Source organism: Pelobates fuscus, chromosome 8 (genome assembly GCF_036172605.1).
Source record: "Pelobates fuscus isolate aPelFus1 chromosome 8, aPelFus1.pri, whole genome shotgun sequence".
NCBI lineage: Eukaryota > Metazoa > Chordata > Amphibia > Anura > Pelobatidae > Pelobates > Pelobates fuscus.
The window spans coordinates 153,612,877-153,631,118 of NC_086324.1; the positions used below are offsets into that span (position 1 = coordinate 153,612,877).

At 41.9% G+C, this 18,242-nt stretch overlaps 1 protein-coding gene across 1 annotated transcript in view; it reads left to right on the forward strand.

Annotated features, from left to right (window-relative positions):
• The first annotated feature begins 8,583 nt into the window (after positions 1-8,583).
• Positions 8,584-18,242, forward strand: part of LOC134571829 (melanin-concentrating hormone receptor 1-like) — a 73,643-nt gene continuing 63,984 nt past the window's right edge. Inside the window, exon 1 of the mRNA XM_063430450.1 lies at positions 8,584-8,654. The gene's annotated coding sequence lies outside the window, so the exon portion shown is untranslated. The remainder of the gene's footprint in view (positions 8,655-18,242) is intronic.

The window sequence follows — 18,242 nt, forward strand, 5'->3', positions numbered from 1 at the left end:
GAAAAATCTAATTCTGTTTATAATCTCTTTTTTTCAGTTCGTCAGACCTTCTGGTCCTCACAAAATGTTTTTTTTTTCATTTCAGTTCAAGCTTCCCTTGCTTCACTTAGTGGTGGTGACCTTCTCTTTACCAACTACCCCAACCCAGCGACAGCAAAGGATGATGTGAGCACTTTATTTTCAATAATGTATTATCACTTTCACCACTTACCTCAGTTTGTTATTGCTATATACCAACCCAGGAGGTACCAATCACCTACCACCCTTGCCTCATCTTTCAAGACCTTTCAGCTTGTCTAGCTCGACTTCCATTTTGTGACTTTGTCTCCCTCATCCATGTGGATTTCAACATTAGAAACTATGGAGTTTTTATATTCCTTTTATTTCTATTCTGTATTTTTGACATACAGATACAGATTTGTAGGCTTTACAATTGGAACAACAACCAAACGTATCTACTGCACATGTTGTATACATGGTCAAGAAAAAGCTGATCATCTATGTGACAAACTGAGTCTCGTCAAGTGTTCTTGTAGGGGCCTACTAGCCAGCCTCTTACCAAAAGACTATGGGTCCTTTAAAAACTATGTGAACAGACTTGGCTCGTGGGATTTTATATTTGGTTCGGGAACCGAACAGCCGCACAAACCGGAGAACACTCTGGAGCTTGTTAAGCCTAATTGATTTTTTGTAGCAATTTTCACCGCAGTGTTCTAAGTGTTCGTCTGGGTGGCCGCAATTCCTATGGATGACCACGAGGTGGCGGCCATCTTGTTCCCACGAACGCAGGCAGCAGTGTTTGGGCACGAATCTCATGGAACTGAAAATGGACACAGAAACTCCTGAACACTGCTGGACTTGCAGCATCGCCTGAGTTCGGTTCTACAACACTTAGAAAGGTGCTGTTCGGTGGAAACGTTCCCATGAAGAAGGTGATCAAGCTCCAGGATAAGACTATTGACTCTGTTTGGTACTTTGTTCGTTTTCTAAACTACCAAACTAGACCGACCGCAAGCCCTGATTCTCTGGAACTGTTTTGGGCATGGGACCATGTAGGCGGTCAGTCAAATTATGATTTCCATGAAATTCCTGAACCCCTGTACTGATCTGGGTGATTTTTGGATATGTTGGTCACCCAGATCAGGGCTATCAGGGGATGTGGGGATTTTGTGTGTTTTAAGGTATTTTTGGAGTTTTGTAAAAATGTTTGTTTTCTGTGCCTGGAGATAATTGAGTTTAGTACAGTGCTTGACTCAATTATCTCCCAGGCATAGGGGAGGGATTGACCTATTTTGTATGGGAGTTTCCTGGATCTGAGAGCCAATGTAATTGTGTGTATGTTTTTACTGTAATCTACTCTCAGGTCCAGGGGGGAATGCACCTTGCATGGGGACCTGCATATAAGGCCAGTTGTGGCTGCCATTAAAGAGATTAGTTTTACCCTTCATGAAGTCAAGGCTCGTGTTTGGGGGATTGGAGAGCTATATTCACTCTGGGGATTGCTATAATCACTATACTCCCTTGGATCTCAACAATTGCTCTTGTAAGAGCAGCCTGCTAAGCTCTCTGGACTAGGAGAGGTCTACCCACTGGAAGCTGGATCCTGGTCTTGGGTCCAGGGTGGGTGGTGCACATCGAGACCCCAAACAAGCTGCGGCAGTTTGTGGGGTTTACAGTGGTTATGGTGTTCCAGTACATTGCTTATGGTGCTCGCAAGTACTAGGAAGCAGTGATTGACGGAGGTAGCCGGTTGGGGTGCCAGGTGGTCCGTCACAATCTAGAAACAAAATGTCAGGTAAAGAAAACCACACGTTACTTACAGTAAAAGGACTTCTGTACACCGCTCAGAAAAAATGTAAATCATGAAGTGGCTCAATAGGTCGAGAGCGGTAAGAGCTTCTAGCATCATGATAATAATAATTTCAAAGTATTTAAACAGGAAAGGTACATTCAGATAACTCTGGTTTCCAAGTACATCCTGGGGATGTTACGTTTGCCCAACATCCATGGGATATTACTATTCATTTAATGGTGCTCATTTAATCTACCTCTGAAGAATAAAGGGTTGTGTCAATCCGTCCAAAACAGAACTTCTGGTCTTTCCTCCCTCAAGTGTTACTACTCCCGTGTCTGTCTCCCTCCAAGTCAACAGCGCTACTGTCACCACTACGTGGGATATTATCACGTCTTCAAGAAAGCATATCAATTAAACTGTTAGCAGGTTTTTATCCTCCACCCTCCATGACTCCTCTCCTGCAACTGTCAAAAATTACCTACTAAGCCCGCAGCTTATATTTTTCTAACAACTTACTTCATACCCCTACTTTTACCCTTTGTGTCACTATACCCCACTCCCTCTAGCATGTAAGCTCATTGAGCAGGGCCCTCCACCTCTCTGTTCCTGTACGTCGAGTTGTCTGGTTACAATTAAATGTCTGTTAGTCCACCCTTTGTACAGCGCTACGGAATCTGATGGCGCTATATAAATAATAAAAATAATAACCCAGCTAGGATTTGTGCTGAACCTGTGACCCCCAAGGGCTGAACAGATTCACATTGATGATGCATTAGCCCACTAAGCTATCTCACCAACAATCAACTGCATGCTTAGAATTCTCATTCAATGTACCAATACAGAGCTGCAAACTCTTGAACAAACTTTGTTGTTCTATCACCCTTTCAACCTTCTCCTGTCCAAACCGCATTCCCTACCTTTATATTGCCCTCAAACACCACCAATCTCACTTCACAAGGCTCAAAGTTCCAGGAACAGAACACAAACAGGTTTAATTTCTAAAGTCAAAATCAAAAGTGAATTCAAAGTGAAATCCTGCAAATCTTCTTTTATCTCACCACAATTCACTGGTTCGTAAAATAACCCCTGGTATTAAATTATGAACTATTTTTTACCATTTAAACCATACCTATGGTGAAAATAAGACATTAAAACATTTAACTGCTATTTTTCTTTATTGGTTGTCATTTTCCTTTAACACAATGTGTATTTTGAAAACCTCAAAACAATATGAATGAAAAACCATTTTCACAATAGTATCCACTTAGATGGTCTGTATTTTCCAGTAGTATTTCATTGGTCTAATTCAGTAAATAGAGAAGAGTGATTTAAAGGAACACTATAGGCTCAGGATCAGAAACATGGATTCCTGACACTTACTTGTATTCCAGTCTGCTGCTGCCGCCTCTACCCCTGATCTGCCTGCTTTCCTGACATAATCAGAAGTGGTGATCTCATCCAATCACAATGCTTTCACATAGGAAAGGAGGCAGATTTTATATCCCACCTCCTCTAGATTGTGAACTTGTTTGAGCAGGGTCCTCAATTACCTATTGTTCCTGTTACATTTTGTTATTGTCTCATTAGGTCAATTCCCCACTTATTGTAAAGCGCTGCAGAATAACTGGCGCTATATAAATAATAACCAATAATAATAATCAGAGCCAGAGCACAAGCTAAACACAGCCCTGGCCAATCATCTTCTCATAGAGGTACATTGAATCAATACATCTCTCTGAGGAAAGTTCAGTGTCTGCATGCAGAGGGTAAGGTCACTGAATGGCAGTGCTGCACATTGTGCAGCACTACCCCAGGAACCCCCTTTAGCAGCCATCTGAGGAGTGGCCAGTGGAGGTATCACTAGGCTGTAATGTAAACACTGTGTTTTCTCTGAAAAGGTTTACTGTAAAAAGCCTGAAGGGAATGATTATACTCACCAGAACAAATACAATAAGATGTAGTTGTTCTAGTGACTATAGTGGCCATTTAATTTCCTTTATCTGCAAGGAATATTTTCTCTGTAAGTAATAGAGGCTGGCTCATTCTCTGAGTCACTTGGCTTATGGCTGTCATATTAAGTAAATCCTTGAGGGTAATACACAACTTCTCCTTAATGTGTTCAAGAGACAGAGATTATTTAAGTCTGTTGAATGCAGAATCCATTATCTTAAATTCTTCTTCAGAATATTGGCTTTTGGCAAAATGTAAGTTGGACTCTTCTTAAAAACACAGTGTGAATGGGGGAAAACATGTGGGACAGAGTACTAAAATTATAACTGTCCTGGTATTCAGTGGCAATGATAACTATTCTGTAGAATGCTCAAAGATATAAGCCCCCTCATTCTAAATCCTCACTCCAAGAAACTAGGTGGAACAATTTTACTAGGTACTAGGGACCCTAGGTGACCTATAAAGCCATTGTGGCAACCTGTATACACAAACAAATAAAACAAAAAAGCGCAATATAAAATTAAATACTCTGTATGACCCCAGATATTAAAAGTCCAAAGATAAAAATGTGTAGCTGCCAGACATAAAAGGTTATTCCGCAAACCTATGTGATAAAATGTCCAAAAGTAGATAAATGTCAGCGCTGTGCAATAGCCTCAAATCAGTGTTTGTGGGGAAGCTGGGTATTGAGGTAAATGTGTATGATTTCCACCTCCACAGCGGTGGTTTAGGAAATTAGGAGTATTCTGTGTAAACTTTGTATCCAACAGCAGTGGTCACAGTAACGTATCTTCAAAGATACAAACCAAGCAGAGAAAGTGCAACACAGTTTATTAATGTCATGTAAAAACGAAACTCCAAATCCTTCAAAACAACTCATACACAGTATGTATTTAGCAGTCTGTCTGTGTGTACTCAGCAGTCTGTGTGTGTACTCAGCAGCCCGTGTGTGTACTCAGCAGCCCGTGTGTGTACTCAGCAGCCCGTGTGTGTACTCAGCAGCCCGTGTGTGTACTCAGCAGCCCGTGTGTGTACTCAGCAGCCCGTGTGTGTACTCAGCAGTCTGTGGGTGTACTCAGCAGCCCGTGTGTGTACTCAGCAGTCTGTGTGTGTACTCAGCAGCCCGTGTGTGTACTCAGCAGCCCGTGTGTGTACTCAGCAGCCCGTGTGTGTACTCAGCAGTCTGTGTGTGTACTCAGCAGTCTGTGTGTGTACTCAGCAGTCTGTGTGTGTATTTAGCAGTCTGTGTGTATGTATGTATTGCATTTGTTGGAGGTACCAATAAATGTAAGCTACATTTTATTGATAATTTACATTTTTAGTCCTGTTAGTTGTCGTGTAGGTAGGACCCCTGTGCACTGCTTTGCCTGTGAGCCTGTAATGCTGTTAAGACGGCAATGCAAATGCTGGTTTTCCTGGGAGCAGTGTGGGGAACAGTAGGTTTCAGTTAAATGAACAAAAGGACAGAGGATCCCATCCACATAAGGGGGTGTAGACACCTACTCACCCAGAGGAGCCTTCCAGGTATACAGGCCCTAAAACCCCTCCTTGTGGGAGTGCTCTCATTACCTCTCCTCTATTTAAGCACAGACCACCCTGGGGTCTGTGCTCAGTTGTTTTGTTGTCTCCCTAGAGCATGGGTCCTCAAACTCCGGCCCCCCAGATGTTGCTGAACTACAACTCCCATGATTCTCTGGCTATCTATGTAATTCAAAGAATCATGGGAGTTGTAGTTCAGCAACATCTGGGGGTCCGGAGTTTGAGGACCCATGCCCTAGCGTACAGAGCCAGAACCTACTCTGGTCCTGGTTAATCCCCCCTCCCCCTGCAATCCTGCTCCAGTCCTGATAACCCCCCCCCCCCCCTTCTTGCTCCAGTCATGGTTAACCCCCCTGCAATCCTGTTACAGTCCTGGTTAACCCTTGCAATCATGTTACAGTCTTGGTTAATCCCTGCAATCCTGTTACAGTCCTGGTTAACCCTTGCAATCATGTTCCAGTCTTGGTTAACCCCTGCAATCCTGTTACAGTCCTGGTTAACCCTTGCAATCATGTTCCAGTCTTGGTTAACCCCTGCAATCCTGTTACAGTCTTGGTTAACTCCTGCAATCATGTTCCAGACTTGGTTAACTCCTGCAATCATGTTTCAGACTTGGTTAACTCTTGCAATCCTGTTACAGTGCTGGTTAAACCCTGCAATCATGTTCCAGTCTTGGTTAACTCCTGCAATCCTGTTACAGTCCTGGTTAACACTGCAATCATGTTCCAGTCTTGGTTAACTCCTGCAATCCTGTTACAGTCCTGGTTAACCCTTGCAATCATGTTCCAGTCTTGGTTAACCCCTGCAATCCTGATACAGTCCTAGTTAAGCCCTGCAATCATGTTCCAGTCTTGGTTAACTCCTGCAATCCTGATACAGTGCTGGTTAAACCCTGCAATCATGTTCCAGTCTTGGTTAAATCCTGCAATCCTGATACAGTCCTGGTTAACACTTGCAATCATGTTCCAGTCTTGGTTAACTCCTGCAATCCTGTTACAGTCCTGGTTAACCCTGCAATCATGTTCCAGTCTTGGTTAACTCCTGCAATCCTGATACAGTCCTAGTTAAGCCCTGCAATCATGTTCCAGTCTTGGTTAACCCCTGCAATCCTGTTGGTAAAGACTTTACTTTTCACATTAAGGACTTTTTATTTCTTAAAAAGATAAAACCGTCTTTTTTGCTGTCTAGCTGTCACAAAACTCATTATGCCGGTAAATGGCAGGAGTGCGTCAAACCTCCAGCTGTGTTTTGAAATACTTCTAAACCAAGGTAAAAGGAAAAATAAAAAATATACAGATAAACTGGAGGGTACATCTGACATTTTAGGCACATGAACACTTTGAGTGCTGCATGTCATTCATTTTAATATCTCTATAATGTGATTATTTAGTAAGTTTGCCCTCTCATGATATTAGAGAGGTAGTGTGCACCTTTCTTGCTTGCGAGAGAATTGGTTGCTATAGAGATACCAGATACACACTGCTCATTCGGGTAATTGTGGAGCTCTGTGACACACTCATACACACTGAACATCACTGTGAGTTGTATTGCTCTGGAGCTCTGTGATACACTCATGCACATTGCACATTACTGTGAATTTTATCAGGACGTATTACTTTACTGAGAGGGTAGTGAATGCATGGAATAGCCTTCCAGCTGAAGTGGTAGAGGTTAACACAGTGAGGAGGTTTAAGCATGCGTGGGATAGGCATAAGGATATCCTAGATATAAGACTTATTAAGGTATATAGAAAATTGGGCAGACTAGATGGGACAAATGTCTGTTATCTGCCGTCACATTCTATATTTCTATGTTTATTGTTGTAGATCTATGTGATATACACATTGCACATTACTGTGAGTTTCATTGCTTTGACGCTCTGTGATACACTCAAATCTCAGAAAGTGAAGTCTTTCTCCAAAATGTTTAAAAAGAAAACAAGCAATTTGTCTGAAACATTAACAATTTTGCATCATTTTTTCTTTTGTACCTAATCTATATTTCCAAACGTGCATTTACAATCACAAATTGCATTCTAATAGTATTTTCTCTCCACTTACCATCTTCACCATATACAATTTGATCAATTGTTTATTAATTACCCCCTTTTGCTCTTTGCCAGGAGATACATCCATGCAACCACTACTCTAATGTAAATACAAAAAGATAAGTCCTGCACTCTCTCCTTAATCCCTATGTATATTTAGACAAATGGAGGTCATTTAGTTACTCCAATGGCCACTGGAGGGAATGCCCGCCTGCCAACGTCAAGGCAGACCCCACTAAGCGGGTCCTAACACTGACCCTTCAGCCTGCTTCCTTGAGCTTCTGGCAAAAATATCTCTAATGAGACAGAGAGGGGTATTTTTTATATACACCCCTATATACTTATTAACCCTTAATAGGGAACGCATGGGATGGGCAGCAGCATTGTAACCAGGCTGTGTGATACAAAAAGTGAATACAAATACAAAAAGAAAAGTCCTGCGCTCACTCCCATCACTCCTGGGCGGCAGCAACGACCACAGTACACATCAGCCCTAATATATAGTAAAAAACAAAGAAACAAAAAGTTACCTGCGCTCTCTCCTTAATCCCTGTGTATATTTAGACAAATGGAGGTCATTTAGTTACTCCAATGGCCATTGGGGGGAATGCCCGCCTGCCAACGTCAAGGCAGACCCCCCTAAGCGGGTCCCACTACTCTAATGTGTCTAGTTTCAGAAGAAATCAGGACCGCAATAGCATTTCTGGATTTAGTTTCAGGAGCCTGGAACTGAAACATTTGACGGACCTAATGAGAGAAGCCGATTTCACATTTCCATTGTCATAGTAGTTAAAACAATGTATGTATCATACAGCAAGTCCACACGACCTCTGGGCTGCACCTCCTGTGTGTCTTCGATGCCACATACTTGGCTTTGAGGCTGCACATGCAAAACGAAACCGGCTTCTGTGCACAGTACAGGGTATTGCCAAGACACTAACACAGTTTGATACAAGTGGAGTGCCACTATTGTAACAGCAGCCTACTTCATATAAATAATTGGAAAAAAATAATAATATCTGAACATTTATATTGTCGTGGCTTTGGATCCATTTTACAGCATGGGTCTGGAGCTGTCAGTCCAGGAGCCCCTATGTCACTCTAGCCCTCTCTGCGTGTGTGTGATGAGCAGTTTCTATTCATTTTTTTCTGTTGCTGCTGAGCTGTGTGCCCCCATTGGCTGCCTGCGTCTCACTCTGCCTAAGATCAGACAAAACCCAGATTGCAGGATCATTTTTTTGCTGTTATATTCGGAGGGTGGCTGAATTCACTCACACACCACCAAGCGGAGAGCAGGAGACCAGTCGAACGCACATTCACAAGGTATTTCATTAACCCACTGGCTTGATTATCATCATCAAATAGACAGCTGGTCTTCGCTAGGAGACGTGATTCAAGGGGCAAAGCATAGGAAAAAGATTAGTTGTCTATTTTAGCTCTTAATTGCATCTGCAAATACCCCGCACAGTGCTTACGATGAGGCAGACTGAAAACGTTGAAGCAAGTATTAATTTTAACATTGCGAGGGAATCTGCATATAGAAATCTAAATTAGGAGCGGTAATCAATCATTCTTAGAGGAAACTGCTCACAGGTATCTTAACCGTCAATGGAGCTTCTAATCTGGTATGCTATTGGTTAACCCTACTGTTGATCTTTCCACGTGGGGTTAACGCACTATAGAAAAAATAAATACAAAACAAGCAGTCACAATGATTTTCTTTGGGTGCCTACTTGACATCTGTTTATTGAGTAAGCAGACCTTACACACAGATGATTCAGTGTTAAGGTCCCTTTTCATCCCGAAATGTCTGTGATTTAGGTCTGTACCCTCTATTAGGCAATGGTTACAAGTTGCTCTAGCCTTACTGCGTCTCTGTTTTTGATATGGGTCTCTTATAATAAATTATAAATGGGATGTGTCTTTGAAGGGATAATAGTTAAGAAAAACTCCTACAGGGTTAAAGTAAAGAGTAACTCTTTCATCTTTAAAAATAAAAATAAAAAAAAATAACAGTGTTTCCTTTACTTTGTAACGGTTAACCCCTTAACACCGCAGCCAAATGTACAAGTTGTGAACGAAACAAAACGTAAACAAAACCTGGCATTTGCGCTATATGTCTGTCCAACCGTAATTCACCTCTTTCATATTAAATGCACCCCCCCTTATTATATATCATTTTATTCAGGGGAAACAGGGCTTTCATTTAATATCAAATATTTAGCTATGAAACATAATTTAATATGAAAAAAATGGGAGAAAATAAGATTTTTTTTTTTTTTTTTTGTTCTTCATGACATTTTAACTGTCAATGTCATAATACTGTTTGCTTTTACTGCAATAAAATACACATATTTGTATTCAGCAAAGTCTCACGTGTAAAACAGTACCCCCTATGTACAGGTTTTATGGTGTTTTGGGAAGTTACAGGGTCAAATATAGCGTGTTACATTTGAAATTGAAATTCGCCAGATTGGTTACGTTGCCTTTGAGACTGTATAGTAGCCCAGGAAATAAATTTACACCCATAATGGCATACCATTTGCAATAGTAGACGACCCAAGGTATTGCAAATAAGCGATGTCCAGTCTTTTTTAGTAGCCATTTGGTCACAAACACTGGCCAAAGTTAGCGTTTGTATTTGTTTGTGTGTGAAAAATGCAAAAAACGCCAATTTTGGCCAGTGTTTGTGACTAAGTGGCTACTAAAAAAGACTGGACATACCCCATTTGCAATACCTTTGGTTGTCTACTATTGCAAATGGTATGCCATCATAGGGGTAATTTTCATTCTTGGGCTACCATAGGGTCATAAAGGCAACGTAAGCAATCTGGCGAATTTTAATGTGAAAAAAATTAAACACAAGCCTTATATTTGACGCTGTAATTTTTGAAAACACCATAAAACCTGTACATGAGGGGTACTGTTGTACTCGGGAGACTTCGCTGAACACAAATATTTGTGTTTCAAAACAGTAAAAAGTATTGCAGCAATAATATCGTCCCTGTAAGTGCTGTTTGTGCGTGAAAAATGCAAAAAACGTCACTTTTACTGGCGATATCATGGTTGTAATACATTTTACTGTTTTGAAACACTAATATTTGTGTTCAGCGAAGTCTCCCGAGTAAAACAGTACCCCCCATGTACAGGTTTTATGGTGTCTTGGAAAGTTATAGGGTTAAATATAGTGCTAGCAAATTAAATTCCCTATACTTTCGGCATGGGTGGTCAGGCAGGTCCCGCTAATTGTAATTAATTAGGATACCTAATTATGTAAAATTATTACATAAATATATGTGTAGAATTAATATATGTATATATATACATATGTGTATATATACGTATATATATATATATATTTTTTTTTTAATATTTTTATTTATATATAGGTATATATATAGTGATATATACGTATATATTTATGTATATAGATATATATATTATTTCGTTATAAGTGTATTTTGATATAAATATATATATATTAATATCAGAATACAGTTAGAACGAAATAAAACACATCTATATATTTTTTAATATTTTATTTTTAATTATTTTTTTTATTTAATTTTTTTACGTATTTACATATTAATTTTTTTTATATTATTTATAAATATATATATAACAATAATTATATATATATTTAATCAGTATCAGTCTACGTGTAATTTGATATAAATATATATATATAATTATATATATATTAATATTAAAATACACCTAGACGGTGTATGTGTATGTGTGTATATGTGTATATATATACTTAGATCATATATATATAATATATATATATGATCTAAGTATATAATTTTATTTTTTTTACACTGTTTTAACATTTTATTATTTGATTTTCAGCCAGCAGGGGGACCAACTGTCATTACAGTTGGTCCCCCTGCTGGCAATGCAGCAGGCAGCTATACCGGCCATGTGATTGTGAGGTCCTCGCAAGGACCTCACTCTCACATGGCCGGGAGGGCTCCTGGAGGGCGGACGTGCCGCGGGGGGCTCCCTGGGAGTCCCCCGAACCGCGATCGCCGGCGTGGGACCGCCAGCGACCGGGTAAGTTACTAAAAACCGGAGGGCGTACTATTACGTCCGGCGGCGTTTAGAGCCGCTTTTAAAAGGACGTAATAGTACGCCCTCCGGTCTTAAGGGGTTAAAGCTGGAGTGCATTTATTTATGAATGGTTCCTTTAACCCCTTAAGGACACATGACATGTGTGACATGTCATGATTCCCTTTTATTCCAGAAGTTTGGTCCTTAAGGGGTTAAATGTAGTCAGACAACTTCTGTAGCAACACACCTGCATTAACCATTTCTCGACATTGTGATTTGCCATTTTTCCTCCATGAGTGTTAGTTCTGCAGGCAAACGTGCTACCTGCCTCTTTACAAATTTAGCAGGTCTTGGGAAGTCAGATATTATTCAAAATAAAAAAGAAATCATTTACGATTCACTGTAACATATATATATATATATTTTTTTGTCAATCTTTCTTTTATTGAAGCATTTGTGATGGGGTACATAAAAGAAGAGGGAAACGTATAAGTCGGTTACAGTATGGGGTTAAGACATTATCAGCTTTGAAATAGTACATTTCCGGCATGGGGATGCTTCATTTTTCCATTTTTATCTTGTTGTTTAGCAAAGACATATACAATACAATTTAAATATATATAGCGTGAGTCAGGCTGGGTTCTCTCCCAGAGCACCCAAACAGAACGCAACAAAACACAACCAAAGTAGCGTCACAGGTATACATATATTGTAGGCGGGTATAACCGTTGTGTGGGCTAGGTTAACTGTCATACGACTTCCATTAATGTCTAGTGCCTCCCTTCCGTTAGTGTCCCCCACATAGGCTATTGCTTACGCGATTGGGTGTTGGACATAAAGACAATAGTAATATTTCTATATGTACTGGTTCCCTGTCTGTGTAGTTCAGTGCACCTACGTTGAACAAGTACTATGGTCACCAATGTACATATATACATCATGTTTATGATTCAAGTGCATGTGAGCGTGTGCCCTCGAGAGTGTACTAGGTTTGTTGGCAAGAGTGTGTCTGTATAGGTATTTGGTCTAACCTCTAGTAATCGTTTGTTTGAAGCAAGCGGTATGTGTCATGGCATAAAACAGTTTACCTGTGTATTAAGGTATAAGGCAAGCATAATATGAATCGTATTGTCCACAAGCGTGTCCAACCTTTCGGTAGGATCTGCAAATTCGCTGTTAGGGCATGTCAGCGCCCAAGATACTCGGTGCTCGCAGTGTGACAGTGTCCCATATCAGCGATTACATGTGGCCCCCATCCGATTCTCCATCACCCGATGCCGTCTCTGTATAGGCGGTGCGTGTCTGTTTCTGGGTTCCTGTGGCCCGTTGCATTATCGGTGTCGGAGAGGGCGTCCCCCCAGCCCCAGGCTGGAGTGCAGGACTGCATCTTCTTGCCACAAACTCGGTTGCCACTGGGGTCCGGGTTTACTCCACTTGCGGGAGGGACGGAGGAGCGGGTCGTTGGTCGTCGTGTTCGTTGCTTCTTCCTCCGCCAGTGTGGGTGATGCTCGTGGGCATTATGCCCTGTGACCTGCCGCCCGGGTGGGTAAGGTTGCGCATACATGGGTGGGTAAGACGAGTGTGTACCCAGGGGTAATCCCTCCACTCCCCGACTCTTGCGGTTCCGCTCACCCTTCTTCTGTGGTGGAGACGATTTAGGTCGGGCTGCTTGTTGTCGCCACCCTAGCGAGTCCCAGAGGTGGAACAGGGTCGCATCCGGGCGCTTCAGGGGTGCAGTCGATGGCAGCGTTATGTTCGCCATGCGGGTTGTTTTGCCGGCCGCCATTTTAGTTGAGACCTTTAGGGGCCTGTAGATTAGTATGCCCGGGTCATGCTTGTGTGGTCTGCTTAGTTGTGTGCTCCTGGGACAGAGAGCGGACCGGGATAACCCCCACCGGTCCAGGGGGGGGGGAGGAGCAGAGATAAGTGCTTGAAGGGGTTGGTGTCTGGCTTTACCATCCAGGAGAGCGGCCGTCTCTCCCTGGCTCTGGCTCAGGTAGGCCCCATTAACGTAGATCGGGTTTCCGGGCGATTTGCGACTCGTGCGTTGATTCTTTCGATGCCCCATGGTTACCCTGCTTCGCTGAGTGCACTCCGGCTCCAGATCGTGTACGTTATCGGGGTTTATACCCCTGATTTCGTCGCTTATTGCGGGAGTTGCTGTACAGCACGTCTGGTCGGCTCGGTGGTTAGGCTCCGCCCCCCCACTGTAACATATATTAACCCGAGTTGTGTAATTGTCCAAGTTCTTTTTTTAATTATTATTTTCTGATGCTAAGAGTCTTGCAGTTCTCTGTCTGGTTCATTCAGATGGAAGTTTGGGAGATTTTTGAGGAACTAATGCATACTACTAATGCATACAGTGTTATGTTTATATAATTGCTTTTTATTATTCACATCCAGCCATCTAATGCATTTGGTGACTGCATCTATTCTCTGCTACTTTCTAAAGCATTTTCTAAAATTACAGCCAGCGATCTGATGGCTACTGACATTTATTGCGTAATCTGAGACTGTTAAATTCATTTGTACATTTCCAGTGTGAAGTTTCAAACCTCTGACGGAACTGATCGGACTTGAATGATTTCGGGGGAAGTCTGTGTGCCAAATGTGAGAACCTCCTGTTCTGAAATTGGAATTTTTTATGTGGTTTTACATTGTTCTACATCATCACAGTGGGCGCTATAAACAAAATAATATTGAGATAAAAAAATAAAATAGAAACGTGCTTTTCCGCAAATGTTTATAGACAATAAAAATGTTAATAATTATTTACTTAAAATGGTAAAAATAGAAATGGACGTGGGTGGTTTTTGTTTTTGGTTTTTAATGGAGGACATTCAAAGGGCAAAATGTTTTGTTGTAATATATTCATTGAGTGGCACATACAATTATCTCTCTTGTATATTCCGGTTGCTGTGCTGTAGTCCAGCTGTGGGGTATTTTGTACCCTGTGATTGAACTAACGTATTCTTGTTGTTCTATCATTATGCTTAATTTAAGTGCAATCATCATTAAACCACTTCATTATGTTTAAGATTGGGTGCCCTAAAAGTATTGATCACATTTTAGTGTTCATCACTTTGACGATGAACGTAAATCTCAAGATAGAATAGACAAGTTACTATGGAGTATGTCAGTCAATAAGATAGATGTACCCCCTTATACATGTGGATAAGAAGGATTCTAGATTAAGAGTTAAAAGAACTTCGGAACTTTGAAGCGTCCGGCATGCCTCCTAACATTTCAAATGGAGAAAGAGGGGGACATTTTAATTTTAGGGGTGTGAGTGGAGGTGTGACCAGGGGGATGGGGCTGTTCTGTGAACTTTTCCATGACATACGTACACTAACAATTTATAAAACTAAAATGTAATTAAACTAGAACAATGTATCTTATTTTCACAGACTGATTTCTAAACACATTTATTGTAGTTTAAAGACACGTTACTGGGAGTATTATTGCTGTGGAGCTCTGTTATACACTCAGACACACTAACAATATGGAACTCCTAGAAAATAGGGACATTAGGATTTAAAAGAGGGGATAGAGAGATTGGGCTCAAAATAGAGACTGTGCCTCCTAAATAGGGACACTTGGGAGGTATACTCTGGTTGGTACCAAATTGATAGACATGTTGCAAGTGACTTTTTAAAAATGTCAAAATTAAATATGTTGTTAAATGGGAGGCCAGCTCAAATTTATTTGTAAGAGGCAGAGGAGTGCCATATGTTAGGATGACCAGGATCACCGTCACAGTTGGCTAGTTGTGGCCAATATTAAAATAAATCCTGCATTGTGTCACTTTTTATGGGTCTCTCTGTAACTGATCACCTAACCGGTGTACAGATGAATTCTAGAAATGCTTTATGCCATATCTCTGTGCTGGAGAAACAATGGTTCAATATCAGGAGATCCAAATCAATGAGGAGAGGTGTATTGCAGGAATGTGATAGCAACAAGGGTGAATCACCGTTTTTGAACAGAATTCAAGCATGACTGTTTCTCTGAAGATCAGTACTAATCCCACTTGGAGTACAAAGGAGCATTTTTCAACCTTGCACAGTCTAGTAATATGACCCCATGGATGTTGGAGACTATTTAACGGGCAGTAATGGAAGACCATCTTTTATTTGTTTCTTATTCTATACCCTCTGGGGTTCTAGCTGTCTTGAGTGTAGTTCCTGTCGTCATGTCCTCTACAATGATTGATTTAGGAATTTGCAGTCATCTAGTATATCCTAGTAAAATAAATAAGATTTAGACTATGACCACCGATCAGCAGGGCAACTGCTCTCAGGGCAGTCTCTAGGACAAAAAAAAGTCCTAATACATGGTTAACATTAATTCATAATTCAAAGATTTAGAGGCTTTTTCTTCAGTTGTTACTTAGTAATCCTGCCTTAAAGGGACGCTATAGACAACCAAACCACTTATTCTCAATTAAGTGGTTCCCCCATCCCGTTTTAGCCCTACAGATGAAAATATTGCCGTTCTGCACGGTCTAGAGGCACCGCTAGAGGAGCTTATGCCAAAATAGTTGAGTATTTCTATAAGAAGCTCTCAGAGAGACCATCCGATTGGCACAGCCTAATATATTGCCTTATTTTCACTAAGCTTCCAATGCTTTTCTATGGGATCAGTAACCATTTAAATCTTAAATATAAGAAAACATATTATATATATATAAAAAAATGTTTTTAACAATTAGGGGCCAGTACCCTAAATGGTTACTATGGCACTTTAGCATTAGGAAAACAAATTTGTATTCTTGACGTTTTAGTGTTCCTATAGCGTCAAGAGGAACAGCCAATTAAAAATCATCTTAAAGGGGCGGAGCCGACTACTGAACCAAGCGGTCGCAACTCAAACGAGCTCCGCTGAAAACGAGCATTTAAACGGACAAAATCGACATCCATTACCCCTCAAACTCGACAGAAACAGGCTGACTGCCCCAGCAATCACGGCAGCAATGGGCAAAAAGAACAAAAAACTCAAATCGGATATGCCACGACCTGGCGCAAGTATAGGGGATCTATGGCGAAGGGCACATGGCGCCCTGGAACCTCACATGGCGGAATATGCCGACTATGCGGACGACCTCACTAATTCTGACGGTCTTACTTCAGACCAAGACGAGGTAGCCATACCCGCTGCACGACCACAAGCTCTACCCAAGATGCACTCAGATGCTGCTCCGGTCACGAAGGCCGAAATGAAGGCGCTGTTTGCGGAACTCCGACGGGGCATCCAGGCTGACATGGCGGATATGAGGAAGGACATCCAGGGCCTGTCGGATCGTATGGGTGCCGTGGAGAGGGATTCCATGAGCCACACACAACAACTTACCACGCTGCAACATGAAGTGGTCTCCCTGCGGCAACGACACCTGCAGGTGGAACAAAAAATGGCGGCAACAGAAGACGCCCGGCGGGCCCAAAACCTTAAGATAAGGGGAATCCCGGACTCCATTCCAGACACAGAGGTGCGACACCTCGTACGACGCTTGGTAAGCACGATCCTCCCCGCGAAACAGGCCAAAGGAATACACATAGACTGCACATTTCGTTTACCCAAACCCACAACAGCCCCAGTGTCGGCATCCAAGGATGTAATAGTTAAGTTCCAAAAACGCCAAGACAAAATGGCGCTTGCGGCAGCCACTAGGGGAAACACACCGTATGCATTCGAGGACATGTCCCTTACGTTCTATTCGGACCTGTCCCGGGGAACAATGGCAGGGCGTGCAGCATTCCGACCCCTCACCACCCTGCTCCGCGCTCACGACATAAAATATCAGTGGCGCCCACCCCACAAACTACAGGTGCTTCATTGTGAAAGAACATACCTCATAGCCGACCTACCGGAGGCAAGAAAGCACCTGACGGCATGGGGCCTCTCACAGGACGCACTGCCGCAGCCCAACAAACCCGCCACCATCCATGCTTGGAACCCGGCCACCTCCGCAACATTTGTCCCAAGAAGATCTGCCCAAGCGGTGCCGTCACCAAGCCAAACGTGAAACCACATGAAGATCTGAGTCTCTCTCTCTCTTCCATTTGTCGCTGCTACATGGACAATATGGACTGTTGAAAGCAATACACATGGAATGAACTACCCTCTGTGATACACTGGAGGCACCGAGTGATAATCAACAACTGAAAGCATCCCAGCCAGGTCAAAGTGCAGGTTACCTGAAGCTCGTCTGCAAACGGACTGAACACCCAGAGACACTCGGGCCCTTATGTATATGTGGTTTGTTACCTGTTACTGTTACCTGTAATTACTTTAAGCATTGCCTAACCCATTCCCTTAGTGGCACCGATAGATGGGCATTCTAATAGCACCTAGCACTGGCACCGACACCCGAGCATATCACGCTATCATCCAGCGAGGCATAGATGAGTCTGATAGGGGAATTGGTACCGTGATATAGCTTAGCATCGGTTAGCCCAAAAGTAAATCTGTTTTAACACTTGTGCCTACCTTGAACCCGGGATACACAATGTAGCCATACTCCCTCCTGCTAACTCATTCCACGAAGCAGAATTAACCCTAACTACAGTTAACTACCTTTGTATGAACATTCACAGCTTCATAATGAGCCCATTCACTGGTTTACCTATATGTTCCTCTCAAGGTTTTATTGCTAGCAATATGCAATCTAGATAATGAGTACATGTCAATATGCATAGCTGTCATATACACTCTACTCATGTAACTTGTTTTACCCTATGATTTTTATTGTTTCTCATAATATAAAAATGCCAGCTATTCTTGAGCGCCACGACGCCTTCAAGCTGTTCAAATTTATCGTGCTTGTTTAAGTCCCAGCAATAACCTAAGCATAACTGGACT